The 26635-nt window shown below is 50.2% G+C and overlaps 1 protein-coding gene across 3 annotated transcripts in view; it reads left to right on the forward strand.

The window, feature by feature from the left end:
• Positions 1–26635, forward strand: part of SBNO2 (strawberry notch homolog 2) — a 542051-nt gene that overhangs the window by 157168 nt on the left and 358248 nt on the right. The gene's annotated exons all lie outside the window — the stretch shown is intronic.

The raw sequence follows: 26635 nt of genomic DNA on the forward strand, positions 1-26635 counted from the left end.
GCTGGGGGGTGGGGCAGAGACAGCTGGGGGGTGGGGCAGAGACAGCTAGGAGGGTGGGGCAGAGACAGCTAGGAGGGTGGGGCAGAGACAGCTGAGAGGGTGAGGCAGAGACAGCTGGGAGGGTGGGGCAGAGACAGCTGGGAGGGTGGGGCAGAGACAGCTGGGAGGGTGGGGCAGAGACAGTTGGGAGGGTGGGGCAGAGACAGTTGGGAGGGTGGGGCAGAGACAGCTGGGAGGGTGGGGCAGAGACAGCTGGGAGGGTGAGGCAGCGCAGAGACAGCTGGGAGGGTGAGGCAGAGACAGCTGGGGGGTGAGGCAGAGAGAGCTTGGGGGGTGAGGCAGAGACAGCTGGGGGGGGTGAGGCAGAGACAGCTGGGGGGGGTGAGGCAGAGACAGCTGGGGGGGTGAGGCAGAGACAGCTGGGGGGGTGAGGCAGAGACAGCTGGGGGGGTGAGGCAGAGACAGCTGTGAGGGTGAGGCAGAGACAGCTGGGAGGGTGAGGCAGAGACAGCTGGGGGGCGAGGCAGAGACAGCTGGGAGAGTGAGGCAGAGACAGCTGGGAGGGTGAGGCAGAGACAGCTGGGGGGGTGAGGCAGAGACAGCTGGGGGGGTGAGGCAGAGACAGCTGGGGGGGAGGGTGAAGCAGAGACAGCTGGGGGAGGGTGAGGCAGAGACAGCTGGGGGGAAGGTGAGGCAGAGACAGCTAGGAGGGTGGGGCAGAGACAGCTGGGGGATGAGGCAGAGACAGCTGGGGGGTGGGGCAGAGACAGCTGGGGGGTGGGGCACAGACAGCTAGGAGGGTGGGGCAGAGACAGCTGAGAGGGTGGGGCAGAGACAGCTGAGAGGGTGAGGCAGAGACAGCTGGGAGGGTGGGGCAGAGACAGCTGAGAGGGTGAGGCAGAGACAGCTGGGAGGGTGGGGCAGAGACAGTTAGGAGGGTGGGGCAGAGACAGTTGGGAGGGTGGGGCAGAGACAGCTGGGAGGGCGGGGCAGAGACAGCTGGGAGGGCGAGGCAGAGACAGCTCGGGGGGTGAGGCAGAGACAGCTAGGAGGGTGGGGCAGAGACAGCTGGGAGGGCGAGGCAGAGACGGAGGGTGAGGTAGACACAGCTGGAAGGGGGTGGGGGGGGGGTGAGGCAGAGACAGAGGGTGAGGCAGAGACAGCCGGGGGGGGGGGGGGGGGGTGGGGAGGCAGAGACAGCCGGGAGGGTGAGGTAGAGACTGTTTGGAGGAAGGGGCATCCTCGAGAGACCTCTGGAAAGGGCGTTTAGAGACAGCTAGTTTGAAGGTGCACCGCCTGTAGTCACACGAAGTGATCACCTGTGCAAGCCCACCTTGAGGGGGTGGGGGCCCTGAGTGGCAGCTCATTATTGCACGTGTGTGATCACCAGTGCAAGCCCACCTTGGTGGGTGGTTGGGGCCCTGAGTGGCAGCTCATTATTGCACGTGTGTGATCACCAGTCCAAGCCCACCTTGAGGGGGTGGGGGCCCTGAGTGGCAGCTCATTATTGCACGTGTGTGATCACCAGTGCAAGCCTACCTTGAGGGGGTGGGGGGCCCTGAGTGGCAGCTCATTATTGCACGTGTGTGATCACCAGTGCAAGTCTACCTTGAGGGTGGTGGGGGCCCTGAGTGGGAGCTCATTATTGCACGTGTGTGATCACCAGTGCAAGCCCACCTTGAGGGGGTGGGGGCCCTGAGTGGCAGCTTATTACTGCACGTGTGTGATCACCAGTGCAAGCCCACCTTGGTGGGTGGGGGCCCTGACTGGCAGCTCATTATTGCACGTGTGTGATCACCAGTGCAAGTCTACCTTGAGGGTGGTGGGGGCCCTGAGTGGGAGCTCATTATTGCACGTGTGTGATTACCAGTGCAAGCCCACCTTGGTGGTTGGGGGCCCTGAGTGACAGCTCATTATTGCACGTGTGTGATCACCAGTGCAAGCCCACCTTGAGGGGGTGGGAGGCCCTGAGTGGCAGCTCATTATTGCACATGTGTGATCACCAGTCCAAGCCCACCTTGAGGGGGTGGGGGCCCTGAGTGGCAGCTCATTATTGCACGTGTGTGATCACCAGTGCAAGTCTACCTTGAGGGTGGTGGGGGCCCTGAGTGGCAGCTCATTATTGCACATGTGTGATCACCAGTGCAAGCCCACCTTGGTGGGTGGGGGCCCTGAGTGGCAGCTCATTATTGCACATGTGTGATCACCAGTGCAAGCCCACCTTGAGGGGGGTGGGGGGCCCTGAGTGGCAGCTCATTATTGCACGTGTTTTGATCATCAGTGCAAGCCTACCCTGGGGGGCACCGTGTGGCAGGTCATTATTGCACGTGCGTGATCACCACTGCAAGCCCAGAGCCCCCGTCCTCGAATGGCAAATCCGGCAAAGGTGATCTGTTCTCTGAGAAGTGTGAATTGATGGTGAAAAAGGCATGTGTGTGTGTGGACAATGAGAGTGACACTGCAGGAGTATAAAATATTTCACATGTACAACTTGTGAACAGCCATAGTGCACAAGTGAGGACAGGTGCGCAGGCTTTTGGGCTGCCATAGTGAGATGGGTTCATGTGAATCTTCGTGGGGGGGGTCATGTGGACAGGTACAGTGAATTAATGAATACGTTTATTCTTGTGCACGGCTCTATGCGGAGCCTCAGTGACGGTGCACAAGTACACATGAGTTCTGCTACAAGTGTGCGTGATCAGCCTTAGTGACAGTACGAGAGCAAACATGAATTCACTTGCATGGGCTTTGGACATGCAGAGTGACAGCACACACAAATCATTGTGCACAATCGTATGGCTGTCCACAATGACAATACAAGAGTACACATGAACCGTTGTGCACAGGTGTGTGGATGCCCACAGTGACAGTACAAGAGCACACATGAATCATCATGCACAGGATTGTGGCTGTACACAGGGACAGTACAAGAGCACACATGAATCGTTGTGCACAGGTGTGGAAGTCCACAGCGATAGTACAAGAGCACACATGAATCCACGTGCACAGGCGTGTGGATGCCCACAGTGAGACAGTACAAGAGCATACATGAATTCTTGTGCACAGGTGTGAGAAGGTAGCCTCTTTCTAGCCTTGTTACCCCCACTTTTGGCCTGTTTGTGAGTGTATGTCAGGGTGTTTGTCACTGTTTTCACTGTCTCACTGGGATCCTGATAGCCAGGCCTCAGTGCTCATAGTGAAAACACTAGGTTTTCAGTATGTTTGTTATGTGTCACTGGGGTCCTGCTGGTCAGGACCCCAGTGCTCATAGGTTTGTGGCCTATATGTATGTGTCACTGGGACCCTGTCACACAGGGCCCCAGTGCTCATAGGTGTGCATGTATATGTTCCCTGTGTGGTGCCTAACTGTCTCACTGAGGCTCTGCTAACCAGAACCTCAGTGGTTATGCTCTCTCATTACTTTCAAATTGTCACTAACAGGCTAGTGACCATTTTTACCAATTTACATTGGCTTACTGGAACACCCTTATAATTCCCTAGTATATGGTACTGAGGTACCCAGGGTATTGGGGTTCCAGGAGATCCCTATGGGCTGCAGCATTTCTTTTGCCACCCATAGGGAGCTCTGACAATTCTTACACAGGCCTGCCACTGCAGCCTGAGTGAAATAACGTCCACGTTATTTCACAGCCATTTTACACTGCACTTAAGTAACTTATAAGTCACCTATATGTCTAACCTTTACCTGGTAAATGTTAGGTGCAAAGTTACTTAGTGTGAGGGCACCCTGGCACTAGCCAAGGTGCCCCCACATTGTTCAGAGCCAATTCCCTGAACTTTGTGAGTGCGGGGACACCATTACACGCGTGCACTTCATATAGGTCACTACCTATATGTAGCTTCACAATGGTAACTCCGAATATGGCCATGTAACATGTCTATGATCATGGAATTGCCCCCTCTATGCCATCCTGGCATAGTTGGCACAATCCCATGATCCCAGTGGTCTGTAGCACAGACCCTGGTACTGCCAAACTGCCCTTCCTGGGGTTTCACTGCAGCTGCTGCTGCTGCCAACCCCTCAGACAGGCATCTGCCCTCCTGGGGTCCAGCCAGGCCTGGCCCAGGATGGCAGAACAAAGAACTTCCTCTGAGAGAGGGTGTGACACCCTCTCCCTTTGGAAAATGGTGTGAAGGCAGGGGAGGAGTAGCCTCCCCCAGCCTCTGGAAATGCTTTGTTGGGCACAGAGGTGCCCAATTCTGCATAAGCCAGTCTACACCGGTTCAGTGACCCCTTAGCCCCTGCTCTGGCGCGAAACTGGACAAAGGAAAGGGGAGTGACCACTCCCCTGACCTGCACCTCCCCTGGGAGGTGTCCAGAGCTCCTCCAGTGTGCTCCAGACCTCTGCCATCTTGGAAACAGAGGTGCTGCTGGCACACTGGACTGCTCTGAGTGGCCAGTGCCACCAGGTGACGTCAGAGACTCCTGCTGATAGGCTCCTTCAGGTGTTAGTAGCCTATCCTCTCTCCTAGGTAGCCAAACCCTCTTTTCTGGCTATTTAGGGTCTCTGTCTCTGGGGAAACTCTAGATAACGAATGCATGAGCTCAGCCGAGTTCCTCTGCATCTCCCTCTTCACCTTCTGATAAGGAATCGACCGCTGACCGCGCTGGAAGCCTGCAAACCTGCAACATAGTAGCAAAGATGACTACTGCAACTCTGTAACGCTGATCCTGCCGCCTTCTCGACTGTTTTCCTGCTTGTGCATGCTGTGGGGGTAGTCTGCCTCCTCTCTGCACCAGAAGCTCCGAAGAAATCTCCCGTGGGTCGACGGAATCTTCCCCCTGCAACCGCAGGCACCAAAAAGCTGCATTTCCGGTCCCTTGGGTCTCCTCTCAGCACGACGAGCGAGGTCCCTCGAATCCAGCGACACCGTCCAAGTGACCCCCACAGTCCAGTGACTCTTCAGCCCAAGTTTGGTGGAGGTAAGTCCTTGCCTCACCTCGCTGGGCTGCATTGCTGGGAACCGCGACTTTGCAAGCTACTCCGGCCCCTGTGCACTTCCGGCGGAAATCCTTCGTGCACAGCCAAGCCTGGGTCCACGGCACTCTAACCTGCATTGCACGACTTTCTAAGTTGGTCTCCGGCGACGTGGGACTCCTTTGTGCAACTTCGGCGAGCACCGTTTCACGCATCCTCGTAGTGCCTGTTTCTGGCACTTCTCCGGGTGCTACCTGCTTCAGTGAGGGCTCTTTGTCTTGCTCGACGTCCCCTCTCTCTTCAGGTCCAATTTGCGACCTCCTGGTCCCTCCTGGGCCCCAGCAGCGTCCAAAAACGCCAAACGCACGATTTGCGTGTAGCAAGGCTTGTTGGCGTCCATCCGGCGGGAAAACACTTCTGCACGACTCTCCAAGGCGTGGGGGATCCATCCTCCAAAGGGGAAGTCTCTAGCCCTTGTCGTTCCTGCAGTATTCACAGTTCTTCAGCCTAGTAAGAGCTTCTTTGCACCAACCGCTGGCATTTCTTGGGCATCTGCCCATCTCCGAGTTGCTTGTGACTTTTGGACTTGGTCCCCTTGTTCCACAGGTACCCTCAGTCAGGAATCCATCGTTGTTGCATTGCTGATTTGTGTTTTCCTTGCATTTTCCCTCTAACACGACTATTTTGTCCTTAGGGGAACTTTAGTGCACTTTGCACTCACTTTTCAAGGTCTTAGGGAGGGTTATTTTTCTAACTCTCACTATTTTCTAATAGTCCCAGCGACCCTCTACAAGGTCACATAGGTTTGGGGTCCATTCGTGGTTCGCATTCCACTTCTGGAGTATATGGTTTGTGTTGCCCCTATCCCTATGTTTCCCCATTGCATCCTATTGTAACTATACATTGTTTGCACTGTTTTCTAAGACTATACTGCATATTTTTGCTATTGTGTATATATATCTTGTGTATATTTCCTATCCTCTCACTGAGGGTACACTCTAAGATACTTTGGCATATTGTCATAAAAATAAAGTACCTTTATTTTTAGTATAACTGTGTATTGTGTTTTCTTATGATATTGTGCATATGACACTAAGTGGTACTGTAGTAGCTTCACACGTCTCCTAGTTCAGCCTGAGCTGCTCTGCTAAGCTACCATTATCTATCAGCCTAAGCTGCTAGACACCCTATACACTAATAAGGGATCACTGGGCCTGGTGCAAGGTGCAAGTACCCCTTGGTACTCACTACAAGCCAGTCCAGCCTCCTACATTGGTTGTGCAGCGGTGGGATAAGTGCTTTGAGACTACTTACCACTCTTGTCATTGTACTTTTCATAAGAGAAAAATATACAAAACAAGGTCAGTGTATATACACATAGCCAAAAAGTTTTGCATTTCCTCTTTTCACTCTTTTCTAAGTGCTGAAAAGTACTTCTAAACTTTCAAAAAGTTCTTAAAAGTTTAAAAAGTTTTTTTTCTGTCTTTCCAAAAAGTTCTGAAAACTTTTTTCTCTTTTGCTATCACTTTAACTCTCTCTAAAAAAATGTCTGGCACAGGAAAAAATGTTGAACTGTCCAAACTTGCATATGATCACCTTAGCTGGAAAGGAGCAAGGAGTCTCTGCATAGAGAGAGGTTTGAGTGTAGGGAAGAATCCTTCCTTAGAACTGTTAATTAATATGCTTAGAGTACAGGATAAGGCCATACGTGCCCAATCTGTAGAAAAAGTAGCTAATGGTTCTCAATTTGATCCAGGGACTCCCCCAGGAAAAGGTTCAGGAAAGAAACTTCTCAGCCTGCCCATTACTAGACAGTCTAGCATAGTTGGTACAGAGGTTGAATCACATCATACTGATGATGTGCTCTCACATTATGCTGGTAGCCAAGCTGTTAGGGTGCCCTCTGTAAGGGACAGGTCTCCTTCTGTTCATTCCCATCATACCTCTGTATCTAGAAATGTCCCTCCCACCCACCCTGATGACAGATTGTTAGAAAGGGAGCTCAATAGATTGAGAGTGGAACAAACCAGACTGAAGCTCAAGAAGCAACAGCTGGATTTGGATAGACAGTCTTTAGAATTAGAGAAGGAAAGACAGAAGTTGGGTTTAGATACCCATGGTGGCAGCAGCAGTATTCCCCATAGTCATCCTGCAAAAGAGCATGATTCCAGGAATCTGCACAAGATAGTTCCCCCTTATAAGGAGGGGGATGACATTAACAAGTGGTTTGCTGCACTTGAGAGGGCCTGTGCTGTACAGGATGTCCCTCAAAAGCAGTGGGCTGCTATCCTATGGCTATCATTTAGTGGAAAAGGTAGGGATAGGCTCCTTACAGTCAAAGAAAATGATGCCAATAATTTTACAGTTCTTAAGAATGCACTCCTGGATGGTTATGGCTTAACCACTGAACAGTACAGGATAAAGTTCAGAGAGACCAAAAAGGAGTCTTCACAAGACTGGGTTGATTTCATTGACCAGGCAGTGAAGGCCTTGGAGGGGTGGTTACATGGCAGTAAAGTTACTGATTATGAAAGCCTGTATAACACAATCCTGAGAGAGCATATACTTAATAATTGTGTGTCTGATTTGTTGCACCAGTACCTGGTAGACTCTGATCTGACCTCTCCCCAAGAATTGGGAAAGAAGGCAGACAAATGGGTCAGAACAAGGGTGAACAGAAAAGTTCATACAGGGGGTGACAAAGATGGCAATAAGAAGAAAGATGGTGAAAAATCTCAAGATAAGCATGGGGATAAGGGTAAAACCAAAGATCCCACTTCAAATCTTAAACACTCTTCAGAGGGTGGGGATAAAACAAATTCTTCCTCTTCTTCCCAACCTGCACACATTAAAAAGCCTTGGTGCTTTGTGTGTAAAAATAGAGGCCATAGGCCAGGGGATAAGTCCTGTCCAGGTAAACCCCCTGAGCCTACCACCACTAATACATCAAGCTCTAGTGCCCCTAGCAGTAGTGGTACTAGTGGTGGGACTGCTGGCAACAGTCAAGCAAAGGGTGTAGTTGGGTTCACTTATGGGTCCATAGTGGAAACTGATGTAATCAGTCCCAAGACAGTTTCTGTCACACCTAGTGGCATTGGCCTTGCCACACTGGCTGCTTGTCCCCTTACAATGGATAAGTACAGGCAGACAGTTTCAATAAATGGTGTTGAGGCCTTGGCCTACAGGGACACAGGTGCCAGTTTCACTTTGGTGACTGAAAACCTAGTGCCTCCTGAACAACACATCATTGGACAACAGTATAAGATTATTGATGTCCATAACTCCACTAAGTTTCTTCCCTTAGCTATAATTCAGTTTAGTTGGGGTGGAGTTACTGGCCCTAAGCAGGTGGTGGTATCACCTAGCTTACCTGTAGACTGTCTCTTAGGTAATGACCTAGAGGCCTCAGGTTGGGCTGATGTAGAGTTTTATGCCCATGCAGCCATGCTGGGCATCCCTGAGGAATTGTTCCCTCTCATTTCAAGTGAAATGAAAAAGCAAAGGAGAGAAGGCCTGAAAACTCAGGATCCCTCTCCATCAACAGGTAAAAAGGGTATCACAGTATCCCCTAACCACCCTACCATTCAGGATACTATTCCTGTGGTGGGAGAAACCTCTCCTGGGGTGGCACCTGTTCCAAGGGAATCATCAGCTGGCAAAGCTGGACTCCCTGAGGTGGAAGTACCTCTCTGTGGGATAACTAACATTGGTGAGAAAAAGAGCACCATTTTAGTTAACATGGAGCATCCCTCCAACCCTCCCAGAGAAACTTTAGTGCAGAAACTCTGCACTGCCTCACAACACTTAGGACAGCATCCCTGCCCTAGTGTGGAGCTGATAGGACAGCATCCCTGCCCTGCTCCAACTCAAGAGAAACAGCATCCCTGTTCTCTCTTCCAGCCAGATGGACAAAGTTTTTGCCCAGCTATGGCTTTTCTGAGACAGCATCCCTGTCTGGCATTTCCATCACTACAAATAGGTTCAGTGGACAATTCCCACTGCTCTAAACTAAAACTTACTGATAGAAACTCTGAAAATACATCTTCACATTGTTGCTTAGCTAAAAAACTTCAAACAGGGTGGTTTACATCCCCACAGGGAAGTAACCATATAGTGGATGATAAAGGGAGTAACCAGTCTATTGCAGAGCTACTCTCTACTTATCACCACTTAGACAATAAAGTCTCAACTGGCCAAGGTTAGCCTTATTGTCCTTCGTTTGGGGGGGGGGGTTGTGTGAGAAGGTAGCCTCTTTCTAGCCTTGTTACCCCCACTTTTGGCCTGTTTGTGAGTGTATGTCAGGGTGTTTGTCACGGTTTTCACTGTCTCACTGGGATCCTGATAGCCAGGCCTCAGTGCTCATAGTGAAAACACTAGGTTTTCAGTATGTTTGTTATGTGTCACTGGGGTCCTGCTGGTCAGGACCCCAGTGCTCATAGGTTTGTGGCCTATATGTATGTGTCACTGGGACCCTGTCACACAGGGCCCCAGTGCTCATAGGTGTGCATGTATATGTTCCCTGTGTGGTGCCTAACTGTCTCACTGAGGCTCTGCTAACCAGAACCTCAGTGGTTATGCTCTCTCATTACTTTCAAATTGTCACTAACAGGCTAGTGACCATTTTTACCAATTTACATTGGCTTACTGGAACACCCTTATAATTCCCTAGTATATGGTACTGAGGTACCCAGGGTATTGGGGTTCCAGGAGATCCCTATGGGCTGCAGCATTTCTTTTGCCACCCATAGGGAGCTCTGACAATTCTTACACAGGCCTGCCACTGCAGCCTGAGTGAAATAACGTCCACGTTATTTCACAGCCATTTTACACTGCACTTAAGTAACTTATAAGTCACCTATATGTCTAACCTTTACCTGGTAAATGTTAGGTGCAAAGTTACTTAGTGTGAGGGCACCCTGGCACTAGCCAAGGTGCCCCCACATTGTTCAGAGCCAATTCCCTGAACTTTGTGAGTGCGGGGACACCATTACACGCGTGCACTACATATAGGTCACTACCTATATGTAGCTTCACAATGGTAACTCCGAATATGGCCATGTAACATGTCTATGATCATGGAATTGCCCCCTCTATGCCATCCTGGCATAGTTGGCACAATCCCATGATCCCAGTGGTCTGTAGCACAGACCCTGGTACTGCCAAACTGCCCTTCCTGGGGTTTCACTGCAGCTGCTGCTGCTGCCAACCCCTCAGACAGGCATCTGCCCTCCTGGGGTCCAGCCAGGCCTGGCCCAGGATGGCAGAACAAAGAACTTCCTCTGAGAGAGGGTGTGACACCCTCTCCCTTTGGAAAATGGTGTGAAGGCAGGGGAGGAGTAGCCTCCCCCAGCCTCTGGAAATGCTTTGTTGGGCACAGAGGTGCCCAATTCTGCATAAGCCAGTCTACACCGGTTCAGGGACCCCTTAGCCCCTGCTCTGGCGCGAAACTGGACAAAGGAAAGGGGAGTGACCACTCCCCTGACCTGCACCTCCCCTGGGAGGTGTCCAGAGCTCCTCCAGTGTGCTCCAGACCTCTGCCATCTTGGAAACAGAGGTGCTGCTGGCACACTGGACTGCTCTGAGTGGCCAGTGCCACCAGGTGACGTCAGAGACTCCTGCTGATAGGCTCCTTCAGGTGTTAGTAGCCTATCCTCTCTCCTAGGTAGCCAAACCCTCTTTTCTGGCTATTTAGGGTCTCTGTCTCTGGGGAAACTCTAGATAACGAATGCATGAGCTCAGCCGAGTTCCTCTGCATCTCCCTCTTCACCTTCTGATAAGGAATCGACCGCTGACCGCGCTGGAAGCCTGCAAACCTGCAACATAGTAGCAAAGATGACTACTGCAACTCTGTAACGCTGATCCTGCCGCCTTCTCGACTGTTTTCCTGCTTGTGCATGCTGTGGGGGTAGTCTGCCTCCTCTCTGCACCAGAAGCTCCGAAGAAATCTCCCGTGGGTCGACGGAATCTTCCCCCTGCAACCGCAGGCACCAAAAAGCTGCATTTCCGGTCCCTTGGGTCTCCTCTCAGCACGACGAGCGAGGTCCCTCGAATCCAGCGACACCGTCCAAGTGACCCCCACAGTCCAGTGACTCTTCAGCCCAAGTTTGGTGGAGGTAAGTCCTTGCCTCACCTCGCTGGGCTGCATTGCTGGGAACCGCGACTTTGCAAGCTACTCCGGCCCCTGTGCACTTCCGGCGGAAATCCTTCGTGCACAGCCAAGCCTGGGTCCACGGCACTCTAACCTGCATTGCACGACTTTCTAAGTTGGTCTCCGGCGACGTGGGACTCCTTTGTGCAACTTCGGCGAGCACCGTTTCACGCATCCTCGTAGTGCCTGTTTCTGGCACTTCTCCGGGTGCTACCTGCTTCAGTGAGGGCTCTTTGTCTTGCTCGACGTCCCCTCTCTCTTCAGGTCCAATTTGCGACCTCCTGGTCCCTCCTGGGCCCCAGCAGCGTCCAAAAACGCCAAACGCACGATTTGCGTGTAGCAAGGCTTGTTGGCGTCCATCCGGCGGGAAAACACTTCTGCACGACTCTCCAAGGCGTGGGGGATCCATCCTCCAAAGGGGAAGTCTCTAGCCCTTGTCGTTCCTGCAGTATTCACAGTTCTTCAGCCTAGTAAGAGCTTCTTTGCACCAACCGCTGGCATTTCTTGGGCATCTGCCCATCTCCGAGTTGCTTGTGACTTTTGGACTTGGTCCCCTTGTTCCACAGGTACCCTCAGTCAGGAATCCATCGTTGTTGCATTGCTGATTTGTGTTTTCCTTGCATTTTCCCTCTAACATGACTATTTTGTCCTTAGGGGAACTTTAGTGCACTTTGCACTCACTTTTCAGGGTCTTGGGGAGGGTTATTTTTCTAACTCTCACTATTTTCTAATAGTCCCAGCGACCCTCTACAAGGTCACATAGGTTTGGGGTCCATTCGTGGTTCGCATTCCACTTCTGGAGTATATGGTTTGTGTTGCCCCTATCCCTATGTTTCCCCATTGCATCCTATTGTAACTATACATTGTTTGCACTGTTTTCTAAGACTATACTGCATATTTTTGCTATTGTGTATATATATCTTGTGTATATTTCCTATCCTCTCACTGAGGGTACACTCTAAGATACTTTGGCATATTGTCATAAAAATAAAGTACCTTTATTTTTAGTATAATTGTGTTTTCTTATGATATTGTGCATATGACACTAAGTGGTACTGTAGTAGCTTCACACGTCTCCTAGTTCAGCCTGAGCTGCTCTGCTAAGCTACCATTATCTATCAGCCTAAGCTGCTAGACACCCTATACACTAATAAGGGATCACTGGGCCTGGTGCAAGGTGCAAGTACCCCTTGGTACTCACTACAAGCCAGTCCAGCCTCCTACAACAGGCATGTGGCTTTCCACAGTGACAGTCCAAGAACACACATGAATCCTCGTGCACAGGCGTGTGGCTGTACACAGTGATATTAGAAACACATGAATCCTCGTGCAGAGGCATGTGGATGTCCACAGTGACTTTCCAACAGCACACATGAATCCTCATGCACATGCATGTGAAAGTCCACAGTGACAGAACAAGAGCACACACGAATCCTCGTGCACAGACGTGTGGCTGTCCACAGAGACAGTACAAGAGCACACATGAATCCTCGTGCACAGGCATGTGGATGTCCACAGCGGTAGTACAAGAGCACACAAGAATCGTTGTGCACAGGCGTGGAAGTCCACAGCGATAGTACAAGAGCACACATGAATCCACGTGCACAGGCGTGTGGATGTCCACAGTGAGACAGTACAAGAGCATACATGAATACTTGTGCACAGGCATGTGGCTTTCCACAGTGACAGTCCAAGAGCACACATGAATCCTCATGCACAGGCGTGTGGCTGTACACAGTGATAGTAGAAACACATGAATCCTCGTGCACAGGCATGTGGATGTCCACAGTGACTGTGTAACAGCACACATGAATCCTCATGCACATGCATGTGAAAGTCCACAGTGACAGAACAAGAGCACACACGAATCCTCGTGCACAGACGTGTGGCTGTCCACAGAGACCGTATAAGAGCACACACGAATCCTCGTGCACAGGCGTGTGGCTGTCCACAGTGACAGTACAAAAATACACATGAATCCTCGTGCACAGGCATGTGGAAGTCCACAGTGACAATACAAAAGTACACATGAAAACTCATACACAGGCGTGTGGAAGTCCACAGTGACAGTACAGGAGCACACATGAATCCTCGTGCACAGGCGCGTGGATGTCCACAGTGACAATACAAAAGTACACATGAAAACTCATACACAGGCGTGTGGAAGTCCACAGTGACAGTACAGGAGCACACACGAATCCTCGTGCACAGACGTGTGGCTGTCCACAGAGACCGTACAAGAGCACACACGAATCCTCGTGCACAGGCGTGTGGCTGTCCACAGTGACAGTCCAAGAGCACACATGAATACTCGTGCACAGGCGTGTGGATGTCCACAGTGACAGTACATGTGTAGAATTTAAATCTGCCACGTGCTTGAGCACAGTGACAGGTAAGGTAGAGGTGTACAGAGGCTAGGAGTCCTGGGACTCACTGACTCGTGCTGGCTCCATGTATGATGCTGAATGTTTACCCTGTGCCCACAGAGGATAGGGTAAGCAATATATCATATATATACATGTGTGTGTGTGTTGTGTGCATGTGTATAGGTATACCAATGCCGGCGGTTGCTTACAATTAGTACAGTGTTCAGATTCACTAGCTTTTTTTTTTTTTAACTCAGGCACGTGAATTCACATTTGTTTCCGAGTGTGACAGATGGGATGGGCTGGGGCGACTAATGCTCGAGACTGGAAGGTCTTGGGAACGACTGATGTCTGAGACGGAGTGGGCTGGGGGTGACTGATGTCCGAGACGGAGTGGACTGGGGACAACTGATGTCTCAGGCGGGATGGGCTGGGGTGACTGATGCCCAAGACTGGATGGGCTGGGGTGACTGATGTCCGAGACTGGATGGTCTTGGGAGTGGCTGATGTCTAAGATGGGGTGGACTGGGGGCGACTGATGTCTGAGATGGGGTGGACTGGGGGCGACTGATGTCTTAGGCGGGATGGGCTGGTGTCTGAGACAGCATCGAGTGGGGGCTTCTGTTGTCTGATACAGGATGGGCTTGTGCATCTAGTGTCCTAGACAGGATGGGATGGGGGGGCGTTGGTGTCCAGGATGGGATGCACTTCTGTCCAAGATGGGATGACTTGTTTCCATTTATCTGTCTATAGTGTGGACTACATATGTATGGCATTAGTATGCCTTGATGTACACAGCCCATGGTCTACCCACAGTGTGAACTAGATCTGAACATCTTCAGCAGCTCTGATGTAGAGGGTCTATGGTCTGTCTGCAGTGTGGATTAGAGGTGGACAGCTTCAGTACTACTGACGCAGAAGGTCCATGATCTTTCTACAGTGTGGACTAGAGGTGGACAGCCTCAGTACTACTGACGCACAAGGTCCATGATCTTTCTACAGTGTGGACTAGATGTGGACAGCCTCAGTACTACTGACGCAGTTCAATCATCTTTCTACAGTGTAGAATAGATGTGGACAGCCCCAGTACTACTGACGCAGAAGGTCCATGATCTTTCTACAGTGTGGACTAGAGGTGGACAGCCTCAGTACTACTGACGCAGAAGGTCCATGATCTTTCTACAGTGTGGACTAGATGTGGACAGCCTCAGTACTACTGACGCAGAAGGTCCATGATCTTTCTACAGTGTGGACTAGAGGTGGACAGCCTCAGTACTACTGACGCAGAAGGTCCATGATCTTTCTACAGTGTGGACTAGATGTGGACAGCCTCAGTACTACTGACGCAGAAGGTCCATGATCTTTCTACAGTGTAGAATAGATGTGGACAGCCTCAGTACTACTGACGCAGAAGGTCCATGATCTTTCTACAGTGTGGACTAGAGGTGGACAGCCTCAATACTACTGACGCAGAAGGTCCATGATCTTTCTACAGTGTGGACTAGAGGTGGACAGCCTCAGTACTACTGACGTAGAAGGTCCATGATCTTTCTACAGTGTGGACTAGATGTGGACAGCCTCAGTACTACTGACGCAGAAGGTCCATGATCTTTCTACAGTGTAGAATAGATGTGGACAGCCTCAGTACTACTGACGCAGAAGGTCCATGATCTTTCTACAGTGTGGACTAGATGTGGACAGCCTCAGTGTAGGAAAGTACCATCTTGCCTGGCATGTTACCCCCATTTTTCACTGTATATATGTTGTTTTAGTTGTATGTGTCACTGGGACCCTGCCAGCCAGGGCCCCAGTGCTCATAAGTGTGCCTGAAAGTGTTACCTGTGTTATGACTAACTGTCTCACTGAGGCTCTGCTAATCAGAACCTCAGTGGTTATGCCCTCTCATTTCTTTCAAATTGTCACTAACAGGCTAGTGACCAATTTTACCAATTTACATTGACTTACTGGAACACCCTTATAATTCCCTAGTACATGGTACTGAGGTACCCAGGGTATTGGGGTTCCAGGAAATCCCTATGGGCTTCAGCATTTCTTTTGCCACCCATAGGGAGCTCTGACAATTCTTACACAGGCCTGCCACTGCAGCCTGAGTGAAATAACGTCCACGTTATTTCACAGCCATTTTACACTGCACTTAAGTAACTTATAAGTCACCTATATGTCTAACCTTTACCTGGTAAAGGTTGGGTGCTAAGTTACTTAGGGGGTCATTCCGACCCCGGCGGGCGGCGGGCGCCGCCTGCCGGGCGGAAACCGCCCAAACACCGCCCGCGGTCAAATGACCGCGGGGAGCATTCTAACTTTCCCGCTGGGCCGGAGGGCGATCTTCAAAAGATCGCCCGCCGGCCCAGCGGGAAAGCCCCAGCAAAGATGAAGCCGGCTCCGAATGGAGCCGGCGGATTTGCTGGGGTGCGACGGGTGCAGTTGCACCCGTCGCTATTTTCAGTGTCTGCCAAGCACACACTGAAAATCTTAATGGGGCCCTGTTAGGGGGCCCCTGCACTGCCCATGCCAGTGGCATGGGCAGTGCAGGGGCCCCCAGGGGCCCCACGACACCTGTTCCCGCCAGCCTCTTCCTGGCAGTGTAAACCCCCAGGAACAGGCTGGTGGGAATGGAGGATTCCTTTGGCCAGGGGAAAACCGGCGGGAAACCGCCGGTTTCCCTTTTCTGGCCGCAGCTTTACCGCCGCGGTCAGAATTGGCCAGGAAGCACCGCCAGCCTGTTGGCGGTGCTTCCGTGGTCGTTGGCCCTGGCGGTCAATGACCGCCAGGGTCAGAATGACCCCCTTAGTGTGTGGGCACCCTGGCACTAGCCAAAGTGCCCCCACGTTGTTCAGGGCCAATTCCCCGGACTTTGTGAGTGCGGGGACACCATTACACGCGTGCACTACATATAGGTCACTACCTATGTGTAGCTTCACAATGGTAACTCCGAATACGGCCATGTAACATGTCTAAGCCCATGGAATTGCACCCTTTATGCCATCCTGGCATTGTTGGTGCAATCCCATGATCCCACAGGTCTCTAGCACAGACCCTGGCACTGCCTTTCCCGGGGTTTCACTGCAGCTGCTGCTGCTGCCAACCCCTCAGACAGGTTTCTGCCCTCCTGGGGTCCAGCCAGGCTTGGCCCAGGATGGCAGAACAAAGGACTTCCTCTGAGAGAGGGTGTGACACCCTCTCCCTTTGGAAAATGGTGTGAACGCAGGGGAGGAGTAGCCTCCCCCAGCCTCTGGAAATGCTTTCATGGGCACACATGGTGCCCATTTCTGCATAAGCCAGTCTACACCGGTTCAGGGACCCCTCAGCCCTGCTCTGGCGCGAAACTGGACAAAGGGAAGGGGAGTGACCACTCCCCTGACCTGCACCTCCCCTGGGAGGTGCCCAGAGCTCCTCCAGTGTGCTCCAGACCTCTGCCATCTTGGAAACAGAGGTGCTGCTGGCACGCTGGACTGCTCTGAGTGGCCAGGGCCAGCAGGTGATGTCAGAGACTCCTTCTGATAGGCTCCTTCAGGTGTTGCTAGCCTATCTTCTCTCCTAAGTAGCCAAACCCTCTTTTCTGGCTATTTAGGGTCTCTGCTTTGGGGATTTCCTTAGATAACGAATGCAAGAGCTCATCCGAGTTCCTCTGCATCTCTCTCTTCACCTTCTGCCAAGGAATCGACTGCTGACCGCGCTGGAAGCCTGCAAAACTGCAACAAAGTAGCGAAGACGACTACTGCAACTCTGTAACGCTGATCCTGCCGCCTTCTCGACTGCTTTCCTGGTGGTACATGCTGTGGGGGTAGTCTGCCTCCTCTCTGCACTAGAAGCTCCGAAGAAATCTCCTGTGGGTCGACGGAATCGTCCCCCTGCTACCGCAGGCACCAAAGAACTGCATCACCGGTACCCTGGGTCTCCTCTCAGCACGACGAGCGAGGTCCTTTGATTCCAGCAACTCTGCCCAAGTGACTCCCACAGTCCAGTGACTCTTCAGTCCAAGTTTGGTGGAGGTAAGTCCTTGCCTCCCCACGCCAGACTGCATTGCTGGGAACCGCGACTTTTGCAGCTACTCCGGCCTCTGTGCACTTCTGGCGGAAATCCTTTGTGCACAGCCAAGCCTGGGTCCACGGCACTCTAACCTGCATTGCACGACTTCCTAAGTTGTCCTCCGGCGACGTGGGACTCCTTTATGCGACTTCGGGTGAGCACCGTTTCACTCCACTTCGTAGTGCCTGTTCCGGCACTTCTGCGGGTGCTGCCTGCTTCTGAGAGGGCTCCTTGTCTTGCTCGATGCCCCCTCTGTCCCCAGACGCAATTGGCGACATCCTGGTCCCTCCTGGGCCACAGCAGCATCCAAAAACGCTAACCGCACGACTTGCAGCTAGCAAGGCTTGTTGGCTGTCTTTCTTCAGGAAAACACTTCTGCACGACTCTCCACGGCGTGGGGGTCCATCCTCCAAAGGGGAAGTCTCTAGCCCTTGTCGTTCCTGCAGAATCCTCAGCTTCTACTGTCCAGTAGCAGCTTCTTTGCACCCACAGCTGGCATTTCCTGGGCTTCTGCCCATCTCCGACTTGCTTGTGACTTTTGGACTTGGTCCCCTTGTTCCACAGGTACCCTCGACTGGAAATCCATCGTTGTTGCATTGCAGGTTTGTGTCTTTCCTGCAGAATTCCCCTATTACGACTTCTATGTCCTTTGGGGAACTTTAGTGCACTTTGCACTCACTTTTCAGGGTCTTGGGGTGGGCTATTTTTCTAACCCTCACTGTTTTCTTACAGTCCCAGCGACCCTCTACAAGGTCACATAGGTTTGGGGTCCATTTGTGGTTCGCATTCCACTTTTGGAGTATATGGTTTGTGTTGCCCCTATCCCTATGTGTCCCCATTGCATCCTATTGTAACTATACATTGTTTGCACTGTTTTCTAATACTATACTGCATATTTTTGGTATTGTGTACATATATCTTGCGTATATTTGCTATCCTCATACTGAGGGTACTCACTGAGATACTTTTGGCATATTGTCATAAAAATAAAGTACCTTTATTTTTAGTATATCTGTGTATTGTGTTTTCTTATGATATTGTGCATATGACACTAGTGGTACTGTAGGAGCGTCACTCGTCTCCTAGTTCAGCCTAAGCTGCTCTGCTAAGCTACCATTATCTATCAGCCTATGCTGCTAGACACCCTATACACTAATAAGGGATAACTGGGCCTGGTGCAAGGTGCAAGTACCCCCTAGGTACTCACTACAAGCTAGTCCAGACTCCTATACTCAGTACTACTGACGCAGATGGTCCATGATCTTTCTACAGTGTAGAATAGATGTGGACAGCCTCAGTGCTACTGACGCAGAAGGTCCATGATCTTTCTACAATGTGGACTAGAGGTGGACAGCCTCAGTACTACTGACGCAGAAGGTCCATGATCTTTCTACAGTGTGGACTAGATGTGGACAGCTTCAGTACCACTGGTGTAGAAGGTCCATGATCTTTCTACAGTGTGGACTAGAGGTGGACAGCCTCAGTGCTACTGACGCAGAAGGTCCATGATCTTTCTACAGTGTGGACTAGAGGTGGACAGCCTCAGTACTACTGACGCAGAAGGTCCACGATCTTTCTACAGTGTAGAATAGATGTGGACAGCCTCAGTGCTACTGACGCAGAAGGTCCATGATCTTTCTACAGTGTGGACTAGAGGTGGACAGCCTCAGTACTACTGACGCAGAAGGTCCATGATCTTTCTACAGTGTAGAATAGATGTGGACAGCCTCAGTACTACTGACGCAGAAGGTCCATGATCTTTCTACAGTGTGGACTAGAGGTGGACAGCCTCAGTACTACTGACACAGAAGGTCCATGATCTTATTACAGTGCGGACTAGATGTGGACAGCCTCAGTACTACTGACGCAGAAGGTCCATGATCTTTCTACAGTGTGGACTAGAGGTGGACAGCCTCAGTACTACTGGTGTAGAAGGTCTACAGTATGGTCTGTCTACAGCAGTGGTCTCCAAACTTTCTAATGCCGTGCCCCCCCCCAGTTGCAAAAACAAAAATCATTGGGCCCCCCTCAGGATTTTTTTACAACTGTCTTATAAAGATGGCAATGTTTAAATATGCCTAGACCTATTTAAACATTGCAGTTCAGTACTGTTACCTTTAAAAAAATGCAATAACATGCTTCTGCTTAAAACAAAGGCCTGTGTTCTGTGTAATGTTGCTTTTGCCCAGAGTCTGGCGCCCCCCCTAGGATCACTTGAGGCCCCCCAAGGGGGGCCCGCCCCCCCGTTTGAAGACCTCTGGTCTACAGTGTGGACTAGAGGTGGACACCCTCAGTACTACTGGTGTAGAAGGTCTGTGGTCTGTCTACAGTGTGGCTGAGATGTGCACAGCTTCAGTACTACTGGTGTTGAAGTTCGATGGTTTGTCTACAGTGTGAGCTAGATGTGCTCAGCTTCAGTACTAGTGGTGTAGAAGGTCCATGATCTGTCTACTAGATGTGGACGGCTTCAGTTATACTGGTGTAGAAGGTCCATGGTTTCTCTTCAGTGTGGACTAAATGTGCACAACCTAAGTACCCTTGGTGCCTATTTACAAAGATAAATTTACCTGTAGGTAAATGTACACATGGAAATGAACTCTTAGACTTTGTAGTAAATCTACTATCTTTGGATATTCACCATTTCCAAGTGTATATTTACTACAGAGTGTAGACTCACATACCCACCGGCCTGGAATGAAGTTACGTCTAATAAGTGTTCACACCTAGGTGGAGACCTCCCTGGTGTAAAGCATTAGGCAATTTTCATTTGCAGCTTAGAGCCTGAGGCCAGCATTTGCTACTTTCAGATGTATCCACCTTCTAGAATCTATCAAGCCTGCCTAAGAATTATTCGTGCTTGATTGATCTTTCTAAACCGCCCACCAGCGATGCTCACTCGTAGGATCTCTCCCTCCTCTGTGAGATGCGTTCTCCTTTTAGGGAACACTTACTCCTACCTGAGAATGGATTCTCCCTTGTTGGATCTCTTACTCCTACCTAAGATGGGTTCTCCTGTGATGGATCTCTAACACCTACCTGAGATGGGTTGTCCCTTGTGGGATCTCTTAATCCTACCTGAGATGGATTCTCCCTTGTGGGAGAACCCATCTCCCTTCTCCCTTGTGGGAGCTCTTACTCCTACCTAAGATGGGTTCTCTTGTGATGGATCTCTTACACCTACCTGAGATGGGTTCTCCTCTGAGGGATCTCTTACACCTACCTGAGATGGGTTCTCCCGTGTGGGATCTCTTACTCCTACCTTAGATGGGTTCTCCTGTGATGGATCTCTTACTCCTACCTGAGATGGATTCTCCCTTCTGGGATCTCTTACTCCTACCTTAAATGGGTTCTCTTGTGATGGATCTCTTACTCCTACCTGAGATGTGTTCTCCCTTGTGGGATCTCTTACTCCTACCTTAGATGGGTTCTCCTCTGAGGGACCTCTTACTCCTACCTAAGATGGGTTCTCCTCTGAGGGACCTCTTACTCCTACCTAAGATGGGTTCTCCCTTGTGGGATCTCTTACTCCTACCTAAGGTGGGTTCTCCCTTGTGGGATCTCTTACTCCTACCTAAGAAGGGTTCTCCCTTGTGGGATCTCTTACTCCTACCTTAGATGGGTTCTCCTCTGAGGGATCTCTTACTCCTACCTAAGATGGGTTCTCCTCTGAGGGACCTCTTACTCCTACCTAAGATGGGTTCGCCTCTGAGGGACCTCTTACTCCTACCTAAGATGGGTTCTCCCTTGTGGGATCTCTTACTCCTACCTAAGGTGGGTTCTCCCTTGTGGGATCTCTTACTCCTACCTAAGAAGGGTTCTCCCTTGTGGGATCTCTTACTCCTACCTATGATGGGTTCTCCTCTGAGGGATCTCTTACTCCTGCCTAAGATGGATTCTCCTGTGATGGATCTCTTATGCCTACCTAAGATGGGTTCTCCACTGAAGGATCTCTTACTCCTACCTAAAATGGATTCTCCTGTGATGGCTCTCTTACTCCTACCTAAGATGGATTCTCCTCTGAGGGATCTCTTACACCTACCTAAGATGGGTGCTCCTCTGAGGGATCTCTTACTCCTACCGAAGATGGATTCTCCTGTGATGGATCTCTTACGCCTACCTAAGATGGGTTCTCCTCTGAGGGATCTCTTACACCTACCTAAGATGGGTGCTCCCTTGTGGGATCTCTTACTCCTACCTAAGATGGGTTCTCTATGGATCTCTTACTCCTACCTAAGATGGGTGCTCTTGTGATGGGTCTCTTACTTCTACCTTAGATGGGTTCTCCTCTGACGGATCTCTTACTCCTACCTAAGATGGGTGCTCCCTTGTGGGATCTCTTACTCCTACCTAAGATGGGTTCTCCTCTGAGGGATCTCTTACTCCTACCTAAGATGGGTGCTCCCTTGTGGGATCTCTTACTCCTACCTAAGATGGGTTCTCCTCTGTGGGACCTCTTACTCCTACCTAAGACGGGTTCTCTTGTGATGGATCTCTTACTCCTACCTAAGATGGGTTCTCTCTTGTGGGATCTCTTACTCCTACCTAAGATGGTTTCTCCTGTGATGGATCTCTTACACCTACCTGAGATGGGTTCTCCTCTGAGAGATCTCTTACTCCTACCTAAGATGGGTGCTCCTCTGAGGGATCTCTTACACTTACCTAAGATGGGTTCTCCTGTGATGGATCTCTTACTCCTACCTAAGATGGATTCTCCTGTGATGGATCTCTTACTCCTACCTGAGATAAGTTCTCCTCGGAGAGATCTCTTACTCCTACCTCAGATGGGTTCTCCTGTGATGGATCTCTTACTCCTACCTAAGATGGATTCTCCTGTGATGGATCTCTTATGCATACCTAAGATGGGTTCTCCTCTGAGGGATCTCTTACACCTATCTAAGATGGGTGCTCCCTTGTGGGATCTCTTCCTCCTACCTGAGATGGGTTCTCCTGTGATGGATCTCTTACTCCTACCTAAGATGGGTTCTCCATGGATCTCTTACTCCTACCTAAGATGGGTTCTCTTGTAATGGATCTCTTACTCCTACCTTAGATGGGTTCTCCTCTGAGTGATCTCTTACTCCTACCTAAGATGGGTTCTCCTCTGAGGGATCTCCTACTCCTACCTAAGATGGGTGCTCCTCTGAGGGATCTCTTACACTTACCTAAGATGGGTTCTCCTGTGATGGATCTCTTACTCCTACCTAAGATGGATTCTCCTGTGATGGATCTTTTACTCCTACCTGAGATGGGTTCTCCTCTGAGGGATCTCTTACTCCTGCCTAAGATGGATTCTCCTGTGATGGATCTCTTATGCCTACCTAAGATGGGTTCTCCACTGAAGGATCTCTTACTCCTACCTAAAATGGATTCTCCTGTGATGGCTCTCTTACTCCTACCTAAGATGGATTCTCCTCTGAGGGATCTCTTACACCTACCTAAGATGGGTGCTCCTCTGAGGGATCTCTTACTCCTACCGAAGATGGATTCTCCTGTGATGGATCTCTTACGCCTACCTAAGATGGGTTCTCCTCTGAGGGATCTCTTACACCTACCTAAGATGGGTGCTCCCTTGTGGGATCTCTTACTCCTACCTAAGATGGGTTCTCTATGGATCTCTTACTCCTACCTAAGATGGGTGCTCTTGTGATGGGTCTCTTACTTCTACCTTAGATGGGTTCTCCTCTGACGGATCTCTTACTCCTACCTAAGATGGGTGCTCCCTTGTGGGATCTCTTACTCCTACCTAAGATGGGTTCTCCTCTGAGGGATCTCTTACTCCTACCTAAGATGGGTGCTCCCTTGTGGGATCTCTTACTCCTACCTAAGATGGGTTCTCCTCTGTGGGACCTCTTACTCCTACCTAAGACGGGTTCTCTTGTGATGGATCTCTTACTCCTACCTAAGATGGGTTCTCTCTTGTGGGATCTCTTACTCCTACCTAAGATGGTTTCTCCTGTGATGGATCTCTTACACCTACCTGAGATGGGTTCTCCTCTGAGAGATCTCTTACTCCTACCTAAGATGGGTGCTCCTCTGAGGGATCTCTTACACTTACCTAAGATGGGTTCTCCTGTGATGGATCTCTTACTCCTACCTAAGATGGATTCTCCTGTGATGGATCTCTTACTCCTACCTGAGATAAGTTCTCCTCGGAGAGATCTCTTACTCCTACCTCAGATGGGTTCTCCTGTGATGGATCTCTTACTCCTACCTAAGATGGATTCTCCTGTGATGGATCTCTTATGCATACCTAAGATGGGTTCTCCTCTGAGGGATCTCTTACACCTATCTAAGATGGGTGCTCCCTTGTGGGATCTCTTCCTCCTACCTGAGATGGGTTCTCCTGTGATGGATCTCTTACTCCTACCTAAGATGGGTTCTCCATGGATCTCTTACTCCTACCTAAGATGGGTTCTCTTGTAATGGATCTCTTACTCCTACCTTAGATGGGTTCTCCTCTGAGTGATCTCTTACTCCTACCTAAGATGGGTTCTCCTCTGAGGGATCTCCTACTCCTACCTAAGATGGGTGCTCCTCTGAGGGATCTCTTACACTTACCTAAGATGGGTTCTCCTGTGATGGATCTCTTACTCCTACCTAAGATGGATTCTCCTGTGATGGATCTTTTACTCCTACCTGAGATGGGTTCTCCTCCCGGAGATCTCTTACTCCTACCTCAGATGGGTTCTCCTGTGATGATGGATCTCTTACTCCTACCTAAGATGGTTTCTCCTGTGATGGCTCTCTTACACCTACCTGAGATGGGTTCTCCTCTGAGAGATCTCTTACTCCTACCTAAGATGGGTGCTCCTCTGAGGGATCTCTTACACTTACCTAAGATGGGTTCTCCTGTGATGGATCTCTTACTCCTACCTAAGATGGATTCTCCTCTGAGACATCTCTTACTCCTACCTCAGATGGGTTCTCCTGTGATGGATCACTTACTCCTACCTAAGATGGATTCTCCTGTGATGGTTCTCTTATGCATACCTAAGATGGGTTCTCCTCTGAGGGATCTCTTACACCTACCTAAGATGGGTGCTCCCTTGTGGGATCTCTTCCTCCTACCTGAGATGGGTTCTCCTGTGATGGATCTCTTACTCCTACCTAAGATGGGTTCTCCATGGATCTCTTACTCCTACCTAAGATGGGTTCTCTTGTAATGGATCTCTTACTCCTACCTTAGATGGGTTCTCCTCTGAGGGATCTCCTACTCCTACCTAAGATGGTTTCTCCTGTGATGGATCTCCTACTCCTACTTAAGATGGGTTCTCTCTTGTGGGATCTCCTACTCCTACCTAAGATGGGTTCTCCTCTGAGGGATCTCCTACTCCTACCTAACATGGGTTCTCCTCTGAGGGATCTCTTACTCCTACCTAAGATGGTTTCTCCTGTGATGGATCTCTTACTCCTACTTAAGATGGGTTCTCTCTTGTGGGATCTCCTACTCCTACCTAAGATGGGTTCTCCTCTGAGGGATCTCTAACTCCTACCTAAGATGGGTTCTCCTGTGATGGATCTCTTACTCCTACCTAAGATGGGTTCTCCTGTGATGGATCTCTTACTCCTACTTAAGATGGGTTCTCTCTTGTGGGATCTCCTACTCCTACCTAAGATGGGTTCTCCTCTGAGGGATCTGTTACTCCTACCTAAGATGGGTTCTCCTGTTATGGATCTCTTACTCCTACCTAAGATGAGTTCTCCTCTGAGGGATCTCTTACTCCTACCTAAGATGGGTTCTCCTGTGATGGATCTCTTACTCCTACCTAAGATGGATTCTCCGGTGATGGATCTCTTAATCCTACTTAGATGGGTTCTCCTCTGAGGGATCTCTTACTCCTACCTAAGATGGGTGCTCCCTTGTGGGATCTCTTATTCCTACCTAAGATGAGTTCTCCTGTGATGGATCTCTTACTCCTACCTAAGATGGGTTCTCCATGGATCTCTTACTCCTACCTAAGATGGGTTCTCTTGTAATGGATCTCTTACTCCTACCTTAGATGGGTTCTCCTCTGAGGGATCTCTTACTCCTACCTAAGATGGGTTCTCCTCTGAGGGATCTCCTACTCCTACCTAAGATGGGTTCTCCTCTGAGGGATCTCTTACTCCTACCTAAGATGGTTTCTCCTGTGATGGATCTCTTACTCCTACTTAAGATGGGTTCTCTCTTGTGGGATCTCCTACTCCTACCTAAGATGGGTTCTCCTCTGAGGGATCTCTTACTCCTACCTAAGATGGGTTCTCCTGTGATGGATCTCTTACTCCTACCTAAGATGGGTTCTCCTGTGATGGATCTCTTACTCCTACTTAAGATGGGTTCTCTCTTGTGGGATCTCCTACTCCTACCTAAGATGGGTTCTCCTCTGAGGCCTCTCTTACTCCTACCTAAGATGGGTTCTCCTGTGATGGATCTCTTACTCCTACCGAAGATGGATTCTCCGGTGATGGATCTCTTAATCCTACCTAAGATGGGTTCTCCTCTGAGGGATCTCTTACTCCTACCTAAGATGGGTGCTCCCTTGTGGGATCTCTTAATCCTACCTAAGATGGGTTCTCCTCTGGGGGACCTCTTACTCCTACCTAAGACGGGTTCTCTTGTGATGGATCTCTTACTCCTACCTAAGATGGGTTCTCTCTTGTGGGATCTCTTACTCCTATCTAAGATGGTTTCTCCTGTGATGGATCTCTTACACCTACCTGAGATGGGTTCTCCTCTAAGAGATCTCTTACTCCTACCTAAGATGGGTGCTCCTCTGAGGGATCTCTTACACCTACCTAAGATGGGTTCTCCTGTGATGGATCTCTTACTCCTACCTAAGATGGATTCTCCTGTGATGGATCTCTTACGCATACCTAAGATGGGTTCTCCTCTGAGGGATCTCTTACACCTACCTAAAATGGGTGCTCCCTTGTGGGATCTCTTACTCCTACCTGAGATGGGTTCTCCTCTGAGAGATCTCTTACTCCTACCTAAGATGGGTGCTCCCTTGTGGGATCTCTTACTCCTACCTAAGATGGGTTCTCCTGTGATGGATCTCTTACTCCTACCTAAGATGGATTCTCCTGTGATGGATCTCTTATGCATACCTAAGATGGGTTCTCCTCTGAGGGATCTCTTACACCTACCTAAG

Source organism: Pleurodeles waltl, chromosome 12 (assembly GCF_031143425.1).
Source record: "Pleurodeles waltl isolate 20211129_DDA chromosome 12, aPleWal1.hap1.20221129, whole genome shotgun sequence".
Taxonomy (NCBI): Eukaryota; Metazoa; Chordata; class Amphibia; order Caudata; family Salamandridae; genus Pleurodeles; species Pleurodeles waltl.